Source organism: Nicotiana sylvestris, chromosome 3, assembly GCF_000393655.2.
Source record: "Nicotiana sylvestris chromosome 3, ASM39365v2, whole genome shotgun sequence".
In the NCBI taxonomy this organism is placed as follows: Eukaryota; Viridiplantae; Streptophyta; class Magnoliopsida; order Solanales; family Solanaceae; genus Nicotiana; species Nicotiana sylvestris.
Genome location: NC_091059.1, coordinates 174,115,303 through 174,142,934, shown reverse-complemented (window position 1 = coordinate 174,142,934; position 27,632 = coordinate 174,115,303). Strand labels below are relative to the sequence as shown.

The following is a 27,632-nucleotide window of genomic DNA, read 5'->3' as shown; positions in this document are numbered from 1 at the left end:
GGTGGTGCAAGGACATTTAATTTCATCTTTTACCCAACAAAATAACATACAATACATTGCTCTAAATATCCCAACCTAACTTAACTTCATAACACAAAAGACCACAACACTAGATATCATTTAATTCATCAAACAAGCTGCAACTAAGGTACCAAATAGGACCCATGATATCAAAATAACTAAGTTCATTTTCTTGGAATTGGTCCTTTCCAGTTGATTTGTAGCCTCCATTTCTTCAACTTTAGTCTTCAATAAGTCCCTTTCGAGATAAGTCGCATCCAACATCGACGCCAACATACTTGTTTCGGTCTCTCCAACTTCAATTATAGCCTCCATTGCTTCAATTTTTCTTTTAATTTCAACCTTAGCTGCATCCAATTGCGACTTCAACTTGCAAATAACAGTTAGAACTCTGTCCGATAATACTTCATCAACCCATTCGAAATAACAACACGAATTTTTCTGGAAAAATAATTCAAATGATTTCAATCTAGAAAAGAATTGAACAATCACAACATGATAATTATATAAATTAACTCACTCAGGTTTAGGACATTTGTAGAATCTCCGACCAGCATTGCAAGGAGTGTAAGCTGTAAAGTAGTGGGCAGTCATACCGCATAAACACCTCCTCTTCGAACCAACTTCTTGAGACAAACAACTATCTTGTGACATACTTTAAATTAAATGACAAATTTATGGGAACAACAATGAGAAATTAAATGATCTTCTTGCAATAACAGATAGAGCAAAACAAGAAGAAACCAACTACAAATTTATTATATCATAATAATAGCAATCCCTTGTGTGATAATAGGAGGAGGAGGCAAAAAAATTAAGAGATACCATGAACCCTAAGATTTGGGAATGGAGTAAGAAGAAGGAACGAGTCTCTTAGATTTGGGTATAAAATGAGATAAAAGGGCTGAAGCCTTTCTATTTAAATGAACCCGTTAAAGGGTTATGGATCGGATTCAAATCAGGTGTAAAAATGGGTACCTAACGATAATTAAAAAAAGAAAAAGAAAAAGGGTTGGGTGTCTTGAGATTGAGCCACGTGTCTATTTCGGCTGGGTCAGTTAATGAAAAGGTAATTTTATCCATAACACTAACATCAGGAATAGAAAAAATTGAATAGTATAACGAGAGTACAAATAACTAATATATAATAGTACATGGCAGCACAAATAACTACTAATATATAATAATGCAGGGCCAAGAATAGCCCTTTTTCCGAAATAAATTTGGTTTGGACGCAAAAGTAGAGAAGCCACGTGCAAGTTGTACTAAGGAGGAGATAAAATCGGACGCAGTAAATCATTCCCCCTCCTTCCCATGCACTTCACTGAAGCCTCCTTCAACAGCTTAGGGTTCCAAATTTAACTCCAGGACTTTTAAATTGATTACGCCAATGGCGTCCCATAACCACCTGGACGATGTAATGTTTTTTTCTATTTCAATTTCTAAGGTTTTCTTGTCTAATAGTATTTACTTATATTCCTGTATACAATACAATGTTGAAGAATTTTCGTTTTTGGGGAATTGTCAGGACCTCGATTTTGGTGGAGATTTTGCCGGCTCTAGGCGTTCAGGTTTTCTCATTCTTCCCCTCCGTTTCACCTTTACTGCAAGCCTTTTTCGTATATTTCTCGCCTTTTAACACTTTAAGACGTGATTTTAGGTACTAAAAGAAGCTTTGGAGACCTTGACGATGATGAAGATGATGTTTTTGGCTCTAAAAAAGTGCTCCCTTTCTTGTTTTATTTTTTACTTAATGTAATTTAGGATGTCTTGACAGCCATACTAGCAAACCAACTATGGTTCTAGGAGAGAAGAATAGTCAAAGTGCGGTTTGATGAATTGGAGAAATCAGAGATGGCCACAGTATTGTTTTGGTTTAGCGTTGGATTTCTAAGTATTGATAGTGACCATGAGACTGTCATTAACTTTATTTTAATTATCAATGTAGAAAATACAACTTTCTGGACATGATTTACATGCTTGGAAGCTGGTGTGGCCTTAGCTAAGTTAGATGATAGTCTTGTGGCTGAGTGAAGTAAGGAGATTATGTCTTCTGAAAGAAATGTTTATGCAATTTCTCTACAGTGTTGTTGTAATAAGATGTTGGTAAAATTCCTATTAATATTTTTACGATGTTGGTAAAGTTGGTTATTCCTAACTTGCTAAACTGCTAAGTATTTTTTAATGACCTAGAAATCCTCTGTTTTAGCTCTAAAACTTGGGGATAATGGTCATCCGCTCTATGCTTCTCCACTTAAATACTGGATTTGATGCAACCATTGTTAAGAAATTTTCACCGTTAATTATATGGTTAAATTATTTTGTGCTCACTAGAATTAGAAGACCGCAATGTTATATGGTAGTGAATGTTGTGCCGCTAAAGTCCAACATATTCACAGGATCAGTATTGTAAATGAGAATGGTTAGATGGATGTGTGCACTGTGGATATGCAAAATTAGGTAAGACTAAAAATGACCACATTCCCTATAAGGTGCAAGTACCACACATTAAGGATAAAATGAGAAAAGGTCACTGAAGATGGTATGGTCATGTCCTACATCGGCTTACAGATGCACCGGTCCCTAGGAATGAACCTTTAGTTGCGAACTTATTCAAAGGGAATGAGGTAGGCCTAAAATACATGGGAGGAAATTATCTCAAAAGAGCTACAATTCGTTGGAATCAATGCACATTTAGCTAAAAATAGAGTGCAATGGAAGAAAAAGATCCATATAGGTGATATATACTAGTTGAGGTTTTGCCGAGGGTCATTCGGAAACAGTAAGGGTAGGGGTAAGGCTGCGTACATCCTACCCTCCCCAGACCCCACTTGGTGGGATTATACTGGGTAGTTGTTGTTGTTGTATACTAGTTGAGGTTTTAGTCTTGTTAGTACGTTTGTATTGAACAGATGCTTTAATAGGAGTATTTTGACCTTATCATAGATTTATATGCCAGTAAAAATATAGAAAACTTTTACTATTACTACTACTACTATTATTATTTGTAAATATATTTGGCTAAATTTTCACTATTATGTTTATTTGGCAAAATAAATAAACAGACACTTAAAGTTGGTCCCAAATGTAACTTGAATACTCCAACTTATCCAATGGCATCTAGGGTTAGATTATTTTATGTGGGGCCCACACTACATTTTTCATTTTTACCCACAATATTTCTACCTCATCAAAATTTCATCTCCTCCAACAACCTTTCTCACAGCACTACTCCACCATCTTCTGCCGTAAATCTACCACCTCTCTTTCAATCTTGACAAAATAAATCAATAGCGACTACAATGCCATAACAATTCATTGAGAACCATAGCAACATAACTCAAAAGCATAGGAAAAAATGATAGAGGAAGCACACCGGAATGGTGGCGACGAAACAAAGCAAAAAATGGAGCACCGACAGCTATACACCATTCACTGACGACATTGCTTCCATCTCTGGCTGACACATATTGGAGAAATTGAAGCAGATTGACTCGAATCTAATCTTCTGAAAAGTACATATGTACAAGTAATCTGCATCATGCTTTCAGATCGGGCTTGAATTTTTTTTATGGTGATTTGACTTCAGATTTGGAGCTAGATTACTCACTCATCATCTTTTGGCTATTGCCTTTATAGTGTTGGGGCTAGAATTTAAAAATGGTAGAAAAACAAAGATAAATCAAATGGGAGAAAATGAAGATGGGGACGGAGGGGTTTTGTTCTGGCAAGAAGAAGAACTTGGGGGTAGAGGAGTGGGGTTTGTTTTTGAAAGATTTTTTGTTGTTGTGGTATAGTTATTGCAAATTCTTTTTTATGATATGTGGCAATTTTTTTAAAATGGCACGTGTCATCATGTCATTTGGTCATTTGACACGTCACCCACGATGGGCCTTCATGTGTGGGATTTGACGGATTTAGGTGTCCACGAGATACACTGAGGGAAAGTTGAGGTGTCTAGATAATTATTGGGTAAGTTGAAGTGTTCAACTGGTAGTTGGGGCTAACTTTAAGTGTTTGTTTATGTATTTAATCTTTTTATTTAGTTTGATAATGACATGAGTTAAACTTAAATGGGGTACATGGTCAGTGATGATTTATATAACTCACCCCAACTTGTTTGGGACTGCGACATAGTTGTTGTATAGAAGAATTAGTATAAAATATAGAGATCGAGGGGAAAATCAATAGGGTACACGAGAAGTTGACTGCTCATAATCACTCTTCTTGTTAAATTTATAAGATATGCTTCTTTTGGGACATTGCAAAATGTTTAACATAATAAGGTGCACTTTCTGATACGGTCAAGGATTTAAATCCTTCAAGAATATTGAACTTGGACTGATGTCCAAGGTTTTTTCTAGAACAATTTTTACCACTATCTTCCACAATTTCTCACATGATAGGTGGGTTGCTCTCTTAAGCCTAATCATATTAAACTAATAGGTGTCATAGGGACCTATTAGCAAGTTAATATTTATCATTTACTCCTTCCAATACTAGGGTAACTTGAAAGTAGAAGAAATAGCACCCGGTGTAGCGACAGGGATGATCTTGTCTCTTCGTGAGAGGTATGGTAATTTGACCCTTGTTCCATATTTGTAAACTTTTTTTTGGATTTAATTGCTTATGTTTTTCCACTTTCTCACTGTCTTTTGTGCTTTGACATTGCATTCTTCAGGACTGTAAGGACACCCTTGCATCATGTCAGGTGTATATCATTTTAGGTTTTGTTTTTTGTTTTCCATGGTTATATTCAAAACGACCTATCATCCTTTGATTTCAACATTGCATATTGATGTCATATGATTTTTATTTTAATTCTTATTTATTATCAAAGCTCAGAAATCTAGATATTTTTTTTACTTGTAGTATGTTGGATTATCATACTTTATCTCAGTTAATATTCAAAATGTATATAGGGTTTTAATTAGCTTAAAAGTAAATCTTCATTGTTCCTTGAGCCGAGGATTTATCAGAAACAACCTCTCTATTTCTATAAGGTAGAGGTAAGGTCTGCATATACAGTACCCTCCGCAGACCCCATTTATGGGATTACACTGAGTTTGTTGTTGTAATTAGCTTAGAAGTAAGCACATATAGTGCCTTTCATGGGAAGTTGTTTTATTCTTTCTCTGATCCTTTACTCAATTCGTTCTTAAATTCATTTTAGATGCTTTCATAGTACAGAATAAGATCTTTTTCTTCTTTTGCCTCCTAGATAATAATATGCTTTAACAAACATGTTGCCTTGATGGTGAATATTTATGCGCGGACTCTCCAAAATGCTGCCAAACCCGTGTCAGGTCCTCCAAAACACTACATTTGGAGGATCTAACACGCATCCGACAACATTTTCGAAGAGTCCAAGTAGCATAATTGGTGATAATTTACTGACAACCTGTCTTTTCATCAGCATAAATAGTTCTTCCCTCTCCAGCATGCTCTTTTGATTTGAACTCTGCCACTCATACATCCTTAAAATGTCTGAGGGGCTAAGATTTCTAATTTCACAGTTTTCATAGTCTTCTTTTGATGTTTCTGTGCCTTCCTTGATTCTTATGCTAACACTAATTTGTTCAAGCTTTGTGTGGGGACCTTTTGGAACTGCAACACACTTAATGGAGCCTGAATTATGGCATTATGCTGTTGAATGACCAAATTTCTGATTGAAATGGCTTAAATTAATTACTGACTCGACAGTTTATGTTTTTTTTAGACAGAACTTGAAGCTGCAAAATCTGAAATACAAAAGTGGCGGTCTGCGTTTGAAAAGTAATCTTTCATACCACCTGGCATGACACCTGGTATGTCCTTTTTAGCATTGTTGTACTGTGACTATAATCTTGTTTCTCTTCTTCTGGTCTTTCTTTTTTACATCTTTGTGTTTGCCCAGTCGCTGCTGTTTGTTTGAGTCATACGTGAAAGAAATCTTTAATTCCCTCTGTCCCATTTGATATATGATATGGTTTTGAAAGGGTATGGAATTTATCGGAAAGTTTGACTTTTTTGTTGAAGTAATAGGAGTAGTAGACTATTGTGATGCTTCCACCATTATATCATTGCTTAAAGTTGAAATTTTCAAATGCTTCTGTTATCATTTGTGCCTCCCCCCTCCCCGGGGTAGGGGTAAGGTCTACGTACACTCTACCCTCCCCATACCCCACTAGTGGGATTCTATTGGGTTGTTGTTGTTGCATTTGTTATCATTTGCAGTGTCGTGTTCAACATTTGGGGTCGCCCTTAGAATGGAATGTTTATTTCATGTTAATTGAGATGGAGGGAGTAACTTCGTCCAATGAGGAGAATTAATTGTACTCTTATTTGCAGAACCCAAGTTTTGGTCAGTTATCTTCTCAACCTCAGATCATCGGAGGAGTCATTGCGTGAACAGGTTTTTGATTATTCCTCTTTATTTGTTCACTGCTAATAAAATTAGTGAAACTTTTTTCTAATCATTTTCTCATCTTTGCAATCTGTAGTTTGAAAGAGCAAAGAAAAAGGAGTCTGCATTTATTGTGACATTTGCCAAAAGAGAGCAGGAGATAGCAGAGTTGAAGGTAAAGTTGTCCATGGCCATCAAAAGATAAATTGCATCTGTTACATATTTATTTCGAACTATCATGTATGCATTTGGTTTTCATTGCTGCTTTCTCAACAAAATTAGGCAGGATATTTAGGGAAACATGTTATCTTAGTGTATGGCGAAAAAACATATATGGAGCAAAAGAACATAATTTCACTACAAAAATGAAAATTGAGTTGGTTGAAAGTTATCTGAGTTTCCAGCTGTAAATTGCTTACATTGAGAAAATCTCTTATCCTTATGGTGCACAATGAAGCTTGCCTATATCTTAGGGTAAACAAGCCTACTGCTAGTAAGCTGATCTTTCATTCTCGATTTTGTCAATTGAAGATATTCGTTTTCTAATCAATATTAGCAATATTATGACAAGATCAAGTTCAATGCGCTTATGTTATGAAATCTAGTTGTATCCTTGACAGCTGATCAAATGTCATGCCTTTCTTCTTTTTGGGTGAGGGTGGGGAAGAACACAGTACAATGTTGTTGATGAATGTTGAGTGTTAATTTTTATGACCCTTTTTGTGAATGCATAAAATGTTGGGTTCTTTTCCCCTTATCTTTAGTTGCTTTTATTTTTAAATGCATATATCCAATTCATAGTTTTCTCCTTATGTATTGCTGGTCAATTCTTCTTCTTACTTTTCTTATTGGTAAATGTTTTAGTCTGCAGTTCGGGACCTTAGAGCTCAACTCAAGCCACCGTCAATGTAGGTAGTAATAGTATCTTTCTCACCCATAGATCTGTTGTCTGTGTGCTCTATAATATAAATGCCGAAAAAGGAGTGTGTGAGAGAGAGAGGGGGGTTATTCTCTGTCTTTATTCAAGTATTTGGTGATTTTTTCCCACTTTACTCCTTTAAAAAGAAGCACAATGGGTGTAATCTCTGTATTGTATGTAGCTTGCTTCTGTATCACACGTTAAGTTGCTTGGTACAAGTATAGCATTTTAGGAGTTCGGTTAGACTTTTGATTATGATGTCATTGGATGCTACTTGATGAGTTAAAAGGAAGTAAAGAATTTAACCTAAATGTTGCTGAAATCTAAAAGAATGTTCAAGAGAGTTTGATGTGTATTATGAAACTGTCAACCGAGGGAAGTTAGTTTTGCTCTATTCCCACCTGGCTACCCTCTAACAAAAATAGAAGTCACATTCCTCTCTTGGGGTTATTTGTGATGCAGAATTTCTTTGTATATGGAGGAGGGTGGTATTTTTCCTACCACAGGTTACATTAGTTTCATCCCACCTCATTTTTTTTCTGCGTCTTGGCTTAGTTTTGTCCGCCAAAACGAGGATAACAGAATATCGCGGCCACCTAGATCTCAATTTTTAAACTTTTTTTTCTTTTTGGTTCATTTGGTTGTTGCTTTGCTAATTTTATGTTGTTTGCTTAAATAATACACTTTGTTAGCTGGTGCACCTTCATGTGTAATTTTGGATACATTCGAGAGAGTATTAACTGCTTGATTTACTTAAAGGTTCTTCTAGTTATGAAATCTTAACTAGTATTAGTACCCGCGCGGATGCGCGGACACTAATCATGTCAAATATTTAAGTTATTTGGATTGTATGTAAATAATCTTAAAATTTACACTTTCTCAGTAAATATAGATAATCATTGGATATTAACTACATGAAAAAAATTAACCATTTCTTCTATTTTTCTTTTTTGATATCATTCTTGTCCGTGTCATTCGATCCTAAAATAGTCAGGAAGCAAAATAATAACTCATATTTATGGCAAAACAATCAAATGTTCAGACAATAAATGATTCTTTGGATAAGACTTAATTCTTTTACTACAACTTGAACTCTTATTTGGTGTGTTGATATCTCTTAAAAAAGATTTCTTTCTTAAAATTTCAGTTTCTAAAACTTTATTTTTCAATAATAATTATTTTTATAATAATGTGATTGAAAATATTATTCTTAATTCAAAACTCATTTTAGTTGGCTATCTAAAAATATAAAAAATTCCTTTGCTAGTGAATTTTTTTTACTCCATTTTGATAGTTGACATTAACCATGTTAAATATTTGAGTTATTTGAATTATATGTAAATAACCTTAACATTTAAACCTTCTAAATAATTATAGATAATCGTCAGATATTAATTAAGAAACACTACATGAAAAACGAATAACATTTTCTCAATTCTCGCAGTGATAATTTTATTTTTGCAATATTATCATAGGTGTCATTGGAACCTAAAATAAGCCACAAAGTGAAATAATAATCCATATTTATGGCAAAGCACAAAGGTTGACACGATATAAATAATTCTTTGACTATGACGCGACTCTTATACTACGACTTGAACTCTTATTTGGTATGATATATCATTCAAAAAATATTTCTATTTTGAAATTTCAATTTCTAAAACTTTATATATATTATAATAATGATTATCTTTATAATGATGCAAGTGAAGATATTATCTTTAATTTAAAGTTCACTTTAATCGGCTATCTAAAAATTTAAATGATTCTTTGACAAGATTTATTTCAGTATGATTCCACTTTAAGTTTATCGATATCTCTAGCCCAGAATTTGAATTTTTAATACCCTATATATACAAAAAATTTGTTCTTTGAATCATTAAATGTTAAATTAGTTGATTATTATTATAAAACATTGCATATATTGTCTTAAAATTGTCAAGTAGTTTATTTTTCGATACCAAACTTGGTTTAACCTCAATGCAAACTACTCAAATTGCATTCCAATTCAAATTCGAATATCATATCAGTTTGTTAGTAATAGTGATTTTTAAAAAATGACATATAATATAAATTAAAAAAATATTCTAAGATATCCTTATCTTATAATCTATGTATTTGAGTTGAAAAAAATATATTTGAAATCGATTAGATTAACTTTCAAATTTTTTATACTCAACAAAGATGAAACATAAAAGAAATTTGTTGTCATCTTTTATTTCTGGTTTTTAGATCTTTCATTTTTTTCAATATTTATTTTCTTTTATCTTATTTTTTTATGTCATTATTTCTTTTGTTACAAAAAATTAATTTATTTTACTATAAAAGGATGAATTTTAATAAAAATTGTCTACATATGAACTTTAATTATATTTTTAGTCTTTGGTTGAAATTATTTCATATTTTTCTTTTAGCTTTATCTAATCAGCCTATATAGGAGCTCACTCGACCATTTAAATTAAAAAATGATGTGTAATTTATATATAATCCATATATAATATGTGTATAATCGTGTGTTGTTGGTATATCATCTATTTATATTAGTTATAAAAAGTAAACAATAAATATTGTCGGATATTATGTAAATATTCCATAAGATTTCGGTTTCTTGAGTTTATTCATGATATAACTTCTATTATAATAATTTTAAAACTCTCTACTAATGTTCAAATATATTATCTTTTTATTATCTTTGAGGTAAAAAAAAAAGTAAAGAGTTTTTTCGAAATAATTTGTTTACATTTTTAAAAAAAATATTTCATGTCGTACCAATTTTTTCTTTATATATACTCTTTGTTACACTTAAAAGTCGCTATAGAAACTATCAATTAGAAACCAATTTCTCTCTTGTTGAGTTTTGTCACGACCCTAACCCTGAACCCGGTCATGATGGCGCCTCTCGTGAAGACAAGGCCAGCCAGTTCAACTCAACTCAAATCTTTTGAAGCAGCTAATCAACATAAAAATAGTCTAAACATGATTTAAACAATACTAATTAGCGAAAATATCGTTAACAATACGGAAAGTCCAACCCGACACAGCCCTAACCGGGGTGTCACAAGTCACGAGCATCTACTAGGGTATGTTTACAACTGACAGTACGAAGTGTACAAATACAGACTAATGAAATGAAAAGAGAAAAGCAGTGTTGCGAATGCCGGCAGCTACCTGACTAAACTCTGATGACTCTGCCTCCGATCAGTTAAAACATACCTAATCTGCACACAAGGTGCAGGGAATAATATGAGTACTCCGACTCAGCGAGTAATAATAATAAATAAAGACTGAAGACAAGAAATCACGTAAAACATATCAAGATGTTGTATAGAAGCAGTCCAAAACCAGTAAGAAAGCAGTGAAGCTGTAAAAATCTCTTAAAATATCTTAGCTCGGTTTAAACTTCTTTGAAAATGGCTTTTCAATGGTTACGCAAATGAACGCAAAATAGTTATTGAAGAGAAGCACAGAAATCCGCCCCTCGGGCACAAATAACATATTTTAACAGGTAAATGACATGTAAATATGAAAGATAAAAACATAAAGGTTTGCCCCTCGGGCTCAATGTCAACAACTCTGCCCCTCGGGCAATATTTCAAAACAATACCAGCCCCTCAGGCAATCACATAGAATGGTACCAGCCCCTCGAGCAATCGCATAGAATAATACCAGTCCCTCGGGCTATCACATAGAACAATATCAGCCCATCGGGCTATATCTCATATCACAATGGGTACCTGCGCTCACTGGGGGTGTACAGACTCCGGGAGGGGCCCCTTACGGCCCAAATGCAATATCAAGCCATCTCGTGGCATCAAATCTAGGCCCTCGGCCTCATATCAATCAAGCCACCTCGTGGCGTATAGATCTCAGGCCCTTGACCTCATAAACAATATCAACAAGCCACCTCGTAGCGTACATATCTCAGGCCCTCGGCCTCAAATCAGTATCAGTGTTTCCTCACAACTAGGCCCTCGGTCTTACTCAGTCAAAAATACTCACAAGCCCCGCGGGCATTAGTAAAACAGTATTTCTCAGCCCAAAACTTCATTTAAAATATCATTTAAGTCTTAAAACGGAGTAAAAATGGCTGAGTAGTAAAACAGTAAAAAATAACATGACTGAGTTCAATTAATAAGTCAAAACAGTGAGGAAATAGTAATAAAAATCCTCGAAGGGTTCAAATAGTTGGCACGTAGCCCAAATATGGAAATCAGCCCAAATCATGATGATAACATATAAGTTTCAGTCAAATACACAGTAAAATCATCAGTCGGGACGAACCAAGTCACAATCCCCAATAATACATGACCTAACGCTCGTCATCAAGCGTGTGTCTCACCTCAATGTAGCACTACGATGTGCAATCCGAGGTTTCAGACCCTCAAAACATCATTTACAATTATTACTCACCTCGAACCGACTAAATCTCTAACTCGCGACGCCTTTGCCCCTCAAATCGACCTCCACGCACGTCGAATCTATCCAAAATCAGAACGAATACGTCACAATATGCTAAGAGAACAAAGCCCAAGCGAAAACAATCGAATTACCACAAAATTTCAGAAATTGGTCAAACCCGACCCCCGGGCCCACATCTCGTAATTTGACAAAATTCATAAAACTAGAATCCTTATACTCTCAAGAGTCTAACCATATGAAAATTATCCAATTCCGGTACCATTTGGTCCTTCAAATTATTATTTTATATTTTTGGAAGATTCCACAAATTTTCTTCCTACATTCCATCCTAAATCACGAATTAAATGATGAATTCAATGGTAGATTCATGTACCCTAGCCAAATCTGAGTTAGAATCACTTACCCCGATGAATTTCTTGAAAACCTTTCGAAAAATCGCCAAAATCCGAGCTCTCTAGGTCAAAATATCAAATAAAACCCAAAACCTCGTATTTATAGAGTAACTCACAAATTTCCACCTCCGCGGACCGCACAAAATCGACCGCGGTCTGCACAAAACCCGTGCGGTCCGCACAAAAACGACTGCGGCCGCAAAACTTTCCTCTGCAGTGATAGGCTTTAGTATTTTGGCCATAACTTTCGCTATAGATGTCCAAATTGCAATATCTTTAACTTTCTGGAAACTAGACACGAAGGGATACAACTTTCATTTCTGAATCATCTCATAATTCCTTGTATATCAAAAGATATGAGCTTCCGAAATAGGACCAGTGAAAGGTTCCCCACCGCGGCCGCGCAGCATTTTGTGCGATCCGCACAGCACCTACCTTGGCCGCACTTCTTTTTGTGCGGTCCGCACAGCACAAACCGCGGCCGCACTTCTTTTAGTGCGGACCGCGTGGGTGAGTTCCTAGGCCTGCAACCCTTCTGGACCTGCTACAACTATGATTTTCGGCCTAAAACATCCCGGAACCTACCCGGAACTTCAAACCAATTGTACCAACACATCCCATGACATCGTTCAAACTTGTTCAAAATTTCGGAATGCTCACAACAATATCAAATCACCAATTTAACATAGGATTCAAGCCTAAGAACTCCAAGAACTCTTAAATTATGTTTTCGATCAAAAAGTCTTTCAAATCTCGTCCGAATGACCTGAAATTTTGCACACACATCCCAAATGACACAACGAAGCTACTACAACTCTCGGAATTCCATTCCCACCCCTATATCAGAATCTCGCCTATCAATCGGAAACGCCGAAATCTCAATTTCGCTAATTCAAGCCTAAACCTTCCACTGACCTCCAAAATGCATTCTGATCACGCTCCTAAGTACCAAATCACCTAACGGAGCTAACCCAACCATAAAAATTCCGATCCGAGATCATATACAAATAAGTCAAATCTTGGTCAAACCTGTCACACCTCCTTTTTATCTACACCCCATAAGGGTATAAGGGAGTTTTTACAACTTAATGTGACAATCGAAACGGGATTTTTTTATGAAAAAATTCAGAGTCGCCACTTGGGATAATTTGTGGTGTCCCAAGTTACAGTTCAAATCTCGAATCGAGAAAAAGGGACTCTATATTACAGTCCGCGAACACAGAAATCCGGGTAAGAAATTCTGTTAACCCAGGAGAAGGTGTTAGGCATTCCCGAATTCCGTGGTTCTAGCACGGTCGCTCAACTGTTATAATTGGCCTATTATCTGACTTTAGTACATGTTTTAACCTATGATGCAATTTAACTTTATTACCGCTTTTGTTCAATTATTTTTAGAAAATTCAACGTCACATAAAACGCGTCTTGAACCACGTTACATAAATACACCCGCAGTCCGCAACACATTTTATCTAACGTTGTTGAGATTTGGATTTGGGTCACATAAATGCGCACCCGAGTTTAGGAAGGTAATTTTTAAAATAGTGCGCCTAAAGCAACTACGCATCTTTATTTTAGAAGCCGTAATCATTTCACGCGAACGTACACATAATCACGATAAAAAATTCAGAACGCGCTAATATGATAAATTCAATTTTTCATTCTTGATGTCCAACCCCACGACTCAATAGAAGAAAATAAGCAACAAAGCTAATTCTTAATTCTTTTAATTCTAGACTAAGTAATACTAAGTCAGATCATATTTGCCCAACCATTAGACATATTTATCCAAGTCTACTTCACATTTATAAAGCTAACTCCCGTAATTGTGCAACACAGAAAATTATTTTAATACCTATTTCAAGAATTTAAAAACATCACCACCCAAAAGGAAAGACTACTATTCAGTTATAAAATTTACTGACATATCAACACTTCATGATATTTTCATGCATTAAGAGAGTAACCTTTGCATATAAAAAGCAATTTATTAAAAGTGAAGAAAAATAACCCAATAAACACATATTGCTTGAATGCTTACACCACAAGAGCAAAGGCCATGATCTATGACAAAGCTCAACCGAGTTGACTAATTAATCTACTCCCAGGAAAGGTATTACGGGTAGACTTAGAATCTGACAAAAGAAACCGTTTCAATCCAAGTTAAACCTATAAAGGCTCCATCTCACCTTTAATTAAACCAACTCAATAACGTTAATTGGAAACCATAGCTGATTAAATATAAAAGCAAAATAAATTCAAGTAATAGAGCACCAATCAACACAAATAACAGGAAGATAGATAGTATAACATGAGTGAAAAGGAAGAGTGAACCTTCAAGTAGCAAAAATTCCTTTCTGATATTGAGTTAGTACAGAACCTCCGCCTAAACTCATTTAGCAATAGCGAAACACGAACTGAACCAACGAACGGACCTCGACGGCAGCAGAAATTTCGTCGGAAAACTCGAACTAAATCAAAACGGCGAAGCTGAAAGCTGGCTAATTTTGAGGTCATTTTCGGCTATTTTTAAGCTGGGTTTTAGACTGAAACAATGATATTTTGGAGGTTGTTTGGCTGGAATATTGGTGAGAAAACAGGGGCATTTTAAGGGTGCTAAAAGGGACGGTACTACAACTATGTTTTCATGACTTTTGGAGCTGAAGTACTACGTTTTTAGCTAGGCGTTGCTGCGGTGTAAGAGCTTTTCCGATGGGGGAGGTCTGTGATATTTTTCGTTGGCTGTTCAGCTAGAGAAGAAGAAGATGAACGATGGGGGTGGGGTTCTATATTGTTTGGAAAGCGGCACAGCTTTTCAGCTCTAGGCTAGCGTTCCTTTTTCAGCTTATTTTTGGTGTTATGTCAATTTAGGGGTTAGGTACTATTATATAGGGATAAGGATTAGGTTAGGGGTATGGGCCTAGTAATTATGGGCTTGGGAATTATGGGCTAAGTCCAAAATTAGGCCTAAAAATGGGTTGCACGAGCCCAAGTTTTATTCTTTCTCGGCGAACGAGACTAAAATACGATCTCATTTATTAATTAATCCTATTTAAGTAAAATAATTATTAAAATAAGACTGACTGTTAAAACAAAACTATTTTTGGTATTTTTCAAGATTAAAAATGACTACAAAATATTAATAAAACTATTTTTGTAATTTTTGTTTTCTTATAATAAAATAAAGTAAAAGAGTAAAAATAAGTTGAAATAGCGCTATTAGGCCTAAATTAAATATTTATATGCTAAAATATAAAAAATCTTGGGGAGGGTCAAAAATCACATGTCTACAAAACCTTTCGAATTTCAAGCTTCAATTGAGAACTGTTTTCTTCCAAATTCATTCCGATTACCCTAAAAATCAAAACCAACGATTTACATAAGTCATAATACATCACACGGGGCAAGTCATGCCCGAAAACTGGCGATCAAAGTACAAAAGCTCAAAACGACCGGTCGGGTCGTTACATCCTTCCCCACTTAAATATATGTTCGTCCTCGAACATGCCCAGAGTTGTTCTAAAAGCCAACCAATTGCTGAATAACCTTACCATGCATATATCCGGGGTGATCCCACGTCACCCTATCTCATATAGGTCCAATAACACATTGTAACTAAAATTTCACAACCCAATCTAGCCCATAAACTATAGAACCATATTTTAACTTCTAAAATTCTCAATACGATCAGAATCTCACATTTATACTGAGAATAAACCCGAACCAGCTGTAACCAACTATACCTGCAACCTCAGATGCCATTTCATGATAAACCAAATAACTCAAACGCTTATATCGATAAATTCTATTCACAGCAGCTGCCCACAACAACCGAATACCGGTAGAAAATCTCTTATCAACTAAAATATCATTCCAACACTTTCATATACTGTTAATGATCACTAAGACACATGGTAAGCCATAACCATTTCCCAGATCATCCATTCATGAAGCCACTTCTTCCTTGGCAAATACCACAGCAAATTTCCGAACCGAAGCTCGATACTATCCTTCCAACATGCTAAAATCGCATCCGTTCGTATTTATTAATGATCCCCAACAATCTCCTCTAATCCAACACATTACTCTGGTGACATGACACATCCATACAAGCCTAAGCCACAACTTGCACAATACATGCACCAATACGCAACAGTCCGAACATACTCAAATCATGAAAATGACTCAAATGAAAGAATTGTACCTCAAGTTCACCAGTACCACCACAACACAAGGCTGAGAACTCGTCTCACATTATAGGAACAGAACACACGAATCTAATCCGCAAGGTCATACCTCCACATAACTTTGCTGCGATATGCGATCCTATCCAACACTGCTCCACATGAACCACCTTAAGTCACTATGCTCGAAATTGACAACCACGCACAATTCAATGTCTGGAACCAAAGCAAATCATCATACCCACGGTGAAGCAAATAACATACACCACAATAACCCGAAAGGACATAACCAATACGCCATTCACCGAGCAATACCCAATCACTCTTCCCGCTTGACTTCCACCATGAAACCCCAATAGAACCGCACCATATGTGCCCATAACCAACAAATCATAACATCTCATAACACAGAAAGGTAACTCATGGATCTCCCCATATTACTAATAAGCTCAATAACAATCGAATCAACACACCTCTCAACAGTACAATTCAGAGCCAACTAAGTCGGCTCAAATTAGAACATGCATCCACATTGGCCTGCCAACGAACTCCTTATCACAAAAATCCTGGAGCTTCTCTTCAACTCCTTTAACTCTGTCGGTGCTATACGATATGGTGCCCGACATCAAATCAATACCGAAATCAACAACTTTTCCCGACGACATGCCCGACCACAAGAAACATATCCGAAAAGTCCCTTGCCACCAGAACTAAATCAATGGTAGGAGCCTATGCTCTAACATTCATCACGAAAGCCCACATAAGAAGGATAATTCTTCCTAGCCTTCCGCTGGGTCTTTGAAATATAAAACCACTCCACTAGGACATAATCCGTCGAACCTCGCCACTCAATCCGTGGCATTTCTGGCATAGCCAATAGTGCCGCCTTAGCGCAATAGTCCAAAATGACACAATATAGAGACAACTGGTCTGAACCCAATATTGCATCTAAAATCTAACATACCAAGCAACGAAAGATCCGGTCGGGTCTCCAAACCCCGATAGTCACTAAACAGTGCCGATACACACGACTCATAATTACAACATAGCCTAAATGTGAGAACTTCCCTGACTCTAAATCCATATGGCACATGACTCAACACACCTGATCCCAATTCTGTCGTCCGAATGCACACCACACCTCAAATACCCAATCATTCCACGAGAGATACTCTGAAATTCCTCGGTGCCACCAAGCAAACTCGAATACCCGCAATCGATCTAACAAGAAGGTGCCACAAATACTACCGAAATACCATCAACTTAATCACGTTGCCTTTCCTGAAACATATACCCTCGTCAAATCACTCCAATTAGCAATACCATTTTCCTTAATCATCTGAAGATCATCCCCTTAATCATCTGAAGCTCATTTCTCTAATCATCTGAAACTGCCCGTGCTGCCTAAGAATTTTATGGCCTTCCGTTCAGAACTGAACCGTAACCTTACACACGCAAATCTCGATCCCCCACATGTACCGCATATACCATACTATCCTAGGATAACCATGAGAACTTCATATCCCTTTCGAACCATAAGCAACTATGCACTCAACCAACCAAGAACATTCCATTGAGCCCAACCTGGAAGAAAATCACTATACATCCCCTGTTCCTCACACCGGCAGAAATATACATCTCTAACCACGGTAGAAATCGACAAGAATTCTCTGAATCCCCTTTGCACAACAAGTCCGTCAGGACTAAATCTTCCTAACTCAGCCAACATACGCAAGCCACTAAAACCCAAAGGCATTGATGTGAAATACCCGTAAAAACTCATTACCTTGAACACCCCCAAGGAACTAATCATATCCTTACCATACCGATCCGGCCTACTACCAAGCTACCCCATCTATCCGAGTTCCCTTCTAATTCACCTTCAGCTTGATATCCCTCCTTTCTATATCATCACAATTCCTCAACCCAGACTTACCATACGGAACCCAAGCATAAAGCCACACCGTCTAAGGCTCATAAGTTGCTGAATACTCTTTTAAGTTTTCCCCAAAGCCATTACCTTCATCTTCCCAATATTGATATATAGAATCCCATAATTAATATAGAAAATACCACGAGTCTTGACATCTCCCAAATGAAAACTCAGTTCCTAACCACATATACGACTTTAAAATACCCCATTGTTACATGTAGAATCTTGAACATATTGGAACCATTCTCGAGAGTCATTCACTCTATTCAAACTGCAATTAGCCTGATCAAGTGAACCGAACAACCCGTGCCTCAATAGCACTCCGACACCGCTGAGTGTAACCTCATCCTAGAACAACCAAGCCACGTCCTGCTCTATGAACCGAGCATCCATTACCAACAACCCAAGACATTCCATGATTCTCATGCCCTATGAAGCATAATATAACCTCTGTCAAAATTTTCCTTTACTCGAGCCATCCTCGGTCTCAATTTCCGCAAGCCATAACTGATTCACCAGCACGCCTCAAACTGGAACCAACATAGCACCTAACCGTGCAATCGCCTAATCAATAGCAGACTCCCCCACTTGGCTCAAAGCCATAGATCAACACACACTCAATAGCTCATAACGATTATACTCTATTGATGCCATGATATCATAGTGAGATTAAACTCAAATATTTTATAAGCTTGTGAAAACACAGTTCATCTAGAATTTTAACTCTTCTACAATCTCTCATTCCACTCTCGCAACAGTTACACCCACTCTCTAAGCGACCCAATTTAAATTGCAACACATATCTTTCACTCGCAAATGAGATCTTCTAACAGACACATAAGGATCGCACAACCTCGGAACACTTCACAGAAGATAACCCACCTGCTTTGCCTCCAGCTAACGTTTCTGTATATCTTCCACCGTCATAAGCTGTACGCAATCACTTAGTCTTCCTAAGTCTGAACTCATACCGCAACATGAAATCTACTCCACTCCCAAATAGGAGACATGGAAAGATTCTTCACACGCCCATAACTCGGGTTATAACTCGAATCAAGACGGAAATCAAGCACCTAATAGTTCTTCTATCCTCCAGCATACCTTTCTCGTCACTTTCAAATCATACGAATACATCTCGCAGCACTAACATTCTCATTACATAGCCATCCAGCCGTCACTTCCACTAATAGGGAAAAATACCGAACATATAAATTCAAAAGCACTTGCTCACATAATCAGCACCTCGGTGCTCAAGCTATAGGCAAAAATCCGGCCTCAAGTCCTCCAAACTGGCCCAACATCAACACACAGAGATCATATCTCGCCCCTTGATCAGGAAATCACAAGCCATCGATGCATATTTGATACTGAGCGCTCATGCTCGCATACGAACGCGTGGAAGGAATTCAAGAGTTACATTTCAAGCTGAATCAAGGACGCACGATAAGAATTCAAGAATGTGAAGTTCTTCCTAAAAGTTTTGCAGCCTCTCGAGGATAAATACAGACGTCTCCGTACCGATCCACAAGACTCTACTAAACCTGCTCATGACTCGTAAGACCTATGTAACCTAGGCTCTAATACCAACTTGTCACGACCCTAACCCCGAAACCGGTCGTGATGGCGCCTCTCGTGAAGACAAGGCCAATCAGTTCAACCCAACTCAAATCTTTTAAAGCAGTTAATCAACATAAAAATAGTCTAAACATGATTTAAATAATACTAATTAGCGGAAATATCGTTAACAATGCGGAAAGTCCAACCCGACACAGCCTTAACCGAGGTGTCACAAGTCATGAGCATCTACTAGGGTATGATTACAACTGACTGTACAAATACAGACTAATGAAATGAAGAGAGAAAAGCAGTGCTGTGAATGCCGGCAGCTACCTTGCTAAACTCTGATGACTCTGCCTCCGATCAGTCAAAACATACCTAAATTTGCACACAAGGTGCAGGGAATAATATGAGTACTCCGACTCAGCGAGTAATAATAATAAATAAAGACTGAAGGCAAGAAATCACGTAAAACATATCAAGATGTTGTATAGAAGCAGTCCAAAACCAGTAAGAAAGCAGTGAAGCTGTAAAAATCTCTTAAAATATCTTAGCTCGGTTAAACTTCTTTGAAAATGGCTTTTCAACGGTTACGCAAATGAACGCAAATTAGTTAGTGCAGAGAAGCACAGAAATTTGCCCCTCGGGCACAAATAACATATTTTAACAGGTAAATGACAGGTAAATATGAAAGATGAAAACATAAAGGTTCGCCCATCGGGCTCAATGTCAATAACTCTGCCCCTCGGGCAATATCTCAGAACAATACCGGCCCCTCAGGCAATCACATAGAACGGTACCAGCCCCTCGGGCAATCACATAGAACAATACCAGCCCCTCGGGCTATCACATAGAATAATATCAGCCCCTCAGGCTATATCTCACATCACAATAGGTACCCGCGCTCACTGGGGTGTACAGACTCCGGGAGGGGCCCCTTATGGCCCAAGCGCAATATCAAGCCATCTCGTGGTATCAAATCTAGGCCCTCGGCCCCATGTCAATCAAGACACCTCGTGGCATATATATCTCAGGCCCTTGGCCTCATAAACAATATCAACAAGCCACATCGTGGCGTAGATATCTTAGGCGCTCGGCCTCATATCAATATCAGTGTTTCCTCACAACTAGGCCCTCGGCCTTACTCAGTCAAAAATACTCACAAGCCCCTCGGACATTAGTAAAACAGTATTTCTCAGCCCAAAACATTATTTAAAATATCATTTAAGTCTCAAAACGGAGTAAAAATGGCTGAGTAGTAAAACAGTAGAAAATAACATGACTAAGTTCAATTAATAAGTCAAAACAATAAGGAAATAGTAATAAAAATCCCCGAAGGGTTCAAATAGTTGGCACGAAGCCCAAATATGGGAATCAGCCTAAATCATGATGATAACATATAAGTTTAAGTCAAATACGCAGTAAAATCATCAGTCGGGACGGACCAAGTCACAATCCCCAATAATATATGACCCCACACTCGTCATCAAGCGTGTGCCTCACCTCAATATAGCACTACGATGTGCAATCCGGTGTTTCAGACTCTCAGAACATCATTTACAATCATTACTCACCTCGAACCGGCTAAATCTCTAACTTGTGATGTCTTTGCCCCTCAAATCGGCCTCCACGCGTGTTGAATCTATCCAAAATCAGAACAAATATATCACAATATGCTAAGAGAACAAAGCCCAAGCGAAAACAATCGAATTACCACAAAATTTCAGAAATTGGTCAAACCCGACCCCCGGGCCCACATCTCGTAATTTGACAAAATTCATAAAACTAGAATCCTTATACTCTCAAGAGTCTAACCATATGAAAATTATCCAATTCCGGTACCATTTGGTCCTTCAAATTATTATTTTATATTTTTGGAAGATTCCACAAATTTTCTTCCTACATTCCATCCTAAATCACGAATTAAATGATGAATTCAATGGTAGATTCATGTACCCTAGCCAAATCTGAGTTAGAATCACTTTCCCCGATGAATTTCTTGAAAAACCTTCGAAAAATCGCCAAAATCCGAGCTCTCTAGGTCAAAATATCAAATAAAACCCAAAACCTCATATTTATAGAGTACCCTACAGACTTCTACCTCTGCGGACCGTACAAAATCGACCGCGGTCCGCACAAAAACGACCACGGCCGCACAACTTTCCTCTACAGTGACAGGCTTTAATATTTTGGCCATAACTTTCGCTACAGATGTCCAAATTGCAATATCTTCACCTTTTTGGAAACTAAACACGAAGGTATACAACTTTTATTTTTGAATCATCTCAAAATTCCTTGTAGATCAAAAGATATGAGCTTCCGAAGTAGGACCAGCGAAAAGTTCCCTACGCGGCCGTACAACACCTACCGCGGCCGCACTTCTTTTTGTGCGGTCCGCACAGCACATACCGCGTCCGCACTTCTTTTTGTGTGGATCGCGCGGGTGAGTTCCTAGGCCTGCAACCCTTCTGGACCTGCTAAAGCTATGATTTTCGGCCTAAAACATCCCGGAACCTACCCGGAACTCCCGGAACTTCAAACCAATTGTACCAACACATCCCATGACATTGTTCAAACTTGTTCAAAACTTCTGAACGCTCACAACAACATCAAATCACCAATTTAACATAGGATTCAAGCCTAAGAACTCTAAGAACTCTTAAATTATGCTTTCGATCAAAAAGTCTTTCAAATCTCGTCCGAATGACCTGAAATTTTGCACACACATCCCAAATGACACAACGAAGCTACTGCAACTCTCGGAATTCCATTCCGACCCCTATATCAGAATCTCGCCTATCAATCGGAAACGCCGAAATCTCAATTTCTCCAATTCAAGCCTAAACGTTCCACGGACCTCCAAAATGCATTCCGATCACGCTCCTAAGTCCCAAATCACCTAACGGAGCTAACCCAATCATAAAAATTCCGATCCGAGATCATATACAAACAAGTCAAATCTCGGTCAAACCTTTCGAATTTCAAGCTTCAACTGAGAACTGTTTTCTTCCAAATTCATTCTGATTACCCTGAAAACCAAAACCAACGATTTACATAAGTCATAATACATCACACGGGGCAAGTCATGCCCGAAAACTGGCGATCAAAGTGCAAAAGCTCAAAACGACCGGTCGGGTCGTTACAAGTTTGAAAAAAAAACCTTTTACATAATCTAATGATTCAAAACTAATATTCTTCAACGAAAAAAATATTATACCCTTGCAATATTGGCTTGACTACAGCTAAATGAAGGGGTTTCATCTTATACCCTTCAATTCCTTGAATGTGCTAAGTTGAAATTAATGATAACAATTGTATAGCCAAAGTTTTGTTATTTGTTTGATCTCCATTTATGCAAATTGACTCTTTAAACAAATATTCTTCAACAAGAAAAAAAATAACTTTTTTTTTAATATTGACTGATTTTGTGATGTTTCTTTCTCCAGCATGTGTGTTTACTTTATTATATATGTAAGTAAACTTTTATTTGGTTTTGTAAACTCTTTTTTGTTATTTGGATAAATATAGACGTGTACCCTATATATTACATTTATTTTAAAAGAAATTCGTTTAATTCAAATCTAGCTATAGTGTGTCAAAGAACTACACTTATAGGGTATTAAATGTGTAGACATGTGATTTTTGACCCTCCCCGAGAATTTTCCCATTTTTAGCGCGAATATGTGAAATTGGGTCTAATTAGTTATTTTTAACTATTTTTACTTTATTTTCATCGCAAAAGAAAAATTACAAAAAATATATATATAAATTTTAGTTTATGTATTTCTCATAAACTTGAAAAAATACAAAAAAAATGTACTTTATTTTTGTACTTTATATAATTTCGAAAATTACCAAAAAATATAGTTCTATTAATGTTTTGTAGTCATTTTTATTTTTGAAAAATACAAAAATATTACTTTATATTTTATCTTTATATAAAATCGAAAATTACAAAAATAGTTTTATTAATATTTTGTAGCTATTTTAATCTTGAAAATATAATAATATAGTTTTGTTTTAAATAATTAATCTTATTTTAGTAGCTATTTTGCTTACGTAATCAGTTGAGCAACGTCGTGTTCCTATTTCTCGGGTCCGGGCAAAAGAATAATATTCGGGTTCAAATTACCCGTTTTTAGGCCTAATTTTCGGGCCTAGCCCATAATAATCCGAGTCCACCACACATGGGGGACAAGCGTGGGGAACAAGGACTGAACACGATACACGGGGAACCCCACCACGTGTGGGAGACACAAGTCTTGAACCCCACCACGCGTGGGGCTCATTTTTCTTGGCAAATCTACACAAATACACAGAAGTGGGATTTTTGAAAAAAGGTAAGAGACTGGAAAATTTTTAGAGGGGATACTGTTCATCTTCTTCTTCCTAAAAGAAGAAGAAGAAACCCTAGCGGAACCCTACCACCTCCAAACGACCACCTCCATCGACACGTCCAAGCACCACCAAACGACCACACTCCTCCTCCTCCTATCTCCATCACCCCGTCGCCATAACCAGCCCCAACTCCATCGTCTTCCTCACCGTCAAATCCACCAGCTTCCTCGACCCTACTGTCACTCATCGGCGAACACCACCGGACAACCCCGACCGTAGCTGCTTCACCATTTTCAGTCCAACGAGCAGTTGTTGCTGCGTGCCAAGCATCTGTGGTTGCGTTTCTGAGCAGCTGTTGCTGCGCGTCTTAGCCTTCGTCGTCATGGACCACCGTCCACTGCCCGTCGACCACAAGTGATGCCCAGCTCCGGTCGTCTACCACCATTGCTGCCCGCTACCAGCTGAACCAGCACGACCCCCCCACGCCTCAGTTTCTATCCAACAGCAACTGCTGCTGCTTTCCCGGCGTCACGCCGCCCCGTCGACCCACTGCCGCTACCAGCGCAGTCCTCGACCATTGCCCAGACGAGACCCCCACTCCCCCACGTTGAAAACACTACCACCAAACGGGCTCGTTACCAGCTCCCTCCATCGCCCAAATAACCCACTGCCCGTCAAGGTCGTAGAGAGAGAAGGTGAGCGTCGAGGTCGTTGACAATCTTGGTTCGAGTTTTCGTTTCTGTTGAGGTCGTCGTTGTTCGTCGAGGTCCGTCACGTTGAGGACAAAGAAAGGTCCATTCCTATCACTCTCTTTTATTGATCCATAGATATATTACACGATTCCGTGAGTTTTGGAATCTACTATGATCCTAATGTTGATCATTGATTGTATTTTGTTTAAGTTGGGTTTTAATGGTTGAACTATGTGTTGAATGCTTTATTCAGCTTATTTCAAAAAGAAAAAGAAACGAAAACATTACAAGTTTGAGGTCCAGTTTTATTCTCTCTTTGTTCTGTTCTTGCGTGATTACATTTTTAGCCGGAGTGATACTTGAATCTCGAATGAATACGTGATATTGCTTTAGTCATAAAATTTCCATCTTTTGATTCTCTGTTTCGGGAATTTCCCTTAGCATGCTTCTAAATTTCTGTGATTGAATGATGTAGCGTGAATTTAGTTTGTGTATGAATTATGAAACTGTTAGTTCTCATGAACGAATGAGCCTTGATCGTTATTTTTATTAATTATTTTCGGTCTTTATGAACATTCGTAGCTTACTTTAGGCATGTATACAAATCATCATCGTGATTAGGGGTACGGTTCCCATGACATGGTTACAATGCCTAAAATTCGGGGGTACATTTTATGTAACCCGATTATAATGACTTTAAGGTCTTAGTGAATAAATTAGGATTTTTTAGAGGCGAATAAAGTAGATAATCATAGTTGTTTTTAGGCTTGCCTTTAATAAAAATGAGACGAGCCTCGACACACAAAAAATGCACAAGCTGCGGGGCCCTCCAAACGTGTCTATTAAAATACTTAGAATTCGGGACAGGCCGTTTAGCGAAATTCCACGGCCTTATCCAAAATAATAATACGCTAGTCGCTTTAGGCGCGCCTTTAATAATTTAATTTTCTTAAACTCGGGTGCACATTTATGTGACCCAAATCCAAATCTCAACGAAATCGAAATGTGTCTCTAATCACGGGTACATTGATTGAGACGTGGTCTGAGAAGAATTTCCATGACGTTGCAAATTCTTTTTTAATAATAAATGAGACGAGCCTCGACAAACAAAAATGCACAAGCTGCGGGGCCCTCTAAATGTATATATTAAAACACTTAGAATTCGGGACAAGCCGTTTAGCGAATTTTACGGCCTTCCCCAAAATAACAATACGCTAGTTGCGTTAGGCACGCCTTTAATAATTTATTTCCCTTAACTCGGGTGCACATTTATGTGACCCAAATCCAAATCTCAACCGAGTCGAGATATGTCAAACAACTACGGGTGCATTGATGTAATGTGGTTCGAGATATGTTTCCACAACGTTGCAATTCTTGATAAAAATAACATTAAATGATAAAAGCGGTTAAAAGTTAAATTTTGCACATAGGTTCAACATATATTAAATCAGATAATCAAGCCAAATATGACAGTTGAGCGACCGTGCTAGAACCACGGAACTCGGGAATGCCTAACACCTTCTCCCGGGTTAACAGAATTCCTTATCCGGATTTCTGGTGCGCAGACTGTAATATGGAGTCATTCTTTTCCTCGATTCGGGATTAAAATTGGTGACTTGGGACACCCTAAATCTCCCAAGTGGCGACTCTGAAATAAATAAACAAATCCCGTTTCGATTGTCCTTTAATTGGAAAAACTCCCTTGTACCCTCTCGGGTACGGAAAAAGGAGGTGTGACAGCTCTGGCGACTCCGCTGGGGATCTGTAACCCAGAACCACTGGTTCAGGGTTAAGAATTCGAGCTTAAAATAATTGTTATTATTTGGCTTTATTTATTATCTGGTTTTTTACGTGTTTGAGCCTAATGTGCTAAATGCTGCTTTTACTGCTTTGATATTATTTGGACTGTATATATAAACTGTGCCGAAACCCCTCTCTTCTCTCTCTTGAGGAGTGCACGCTGGTCGTGGCTTCTTTCTGTTAGTGTCATATACCAAAATAGAACGAGGATTCGGAGGAGTTGCAAAACCGGATGGCCCTTTGGTTACCGGTACACAGCTCCCATCCTTGGCTCGAGTTGTCCGCTCGGGTAAGCCAGGTCTAGAAACAAATACCCAGGTTATCAACTTAGAATAACTCAGCTTCATGCCGGATCCCTAGTAGGAACGTTTATTTGCATCATGTGCATTTGACTTAGGGGACTCAACACAGGGGTTGGGTCCGTCTAGGATAAGCAACCTAAAAATAATAGACCATCATGGGCATCCTATGTGCTACATGTTGTATTTATTCAAGGGTGAACAGGTCATTTGGCGGACCAATGATAGTTGCGGACAAATGACACTCCTTATCATGCTAATCACGTTAAATAAGAAAGTTGCACGATTTTTTAGATAAGCATGCTATTATGTTAATTAAGCACATGAGGAACATTGTGGAATTCAAGAAGCCTTGGTATTCCACATGTCCCCCATGCTTCATATTTTGGGAAAAGCACATGGGGAACATTTGTGGAATCCAAGAAGTCTTGGAAATCTCTATGTCTCCCATGCCACATTTTTGAAAATAATAATAAATTAAAAATATATATATATAAAAAAAATGAAAAAAAAGCATGAAAATTCAAAAAAGATTTTGTATGTTGTCATTATTTTCCACAAATTAGAAAATAGTGAAAAAGATGAGAAAATAACAGTGTAGAGATCTAACTACTTATTTTTAAAAGAAAAAAAAAACAAATGTCCAAGTAAGTGGTGAAACTCTGCCGAAATTTTGAAAAAAAAAAGAATGAATGT

At 37.4% G+C, this 27,632-nt stretch overlaps 1 pseudogene; it reads left to right on the top strand.

The window, feature by feature from the left end:
- Positions 1-1,411: 1,411 nt before the first annotated feature.
- The window catches only part of LOC104217924 (FKBP12-interacting protein of 37 kDa-like), a 120,041-nt pseudogene continuing 93,820 nt past the window's right edge, over positions 1,412-27,632 (top strand).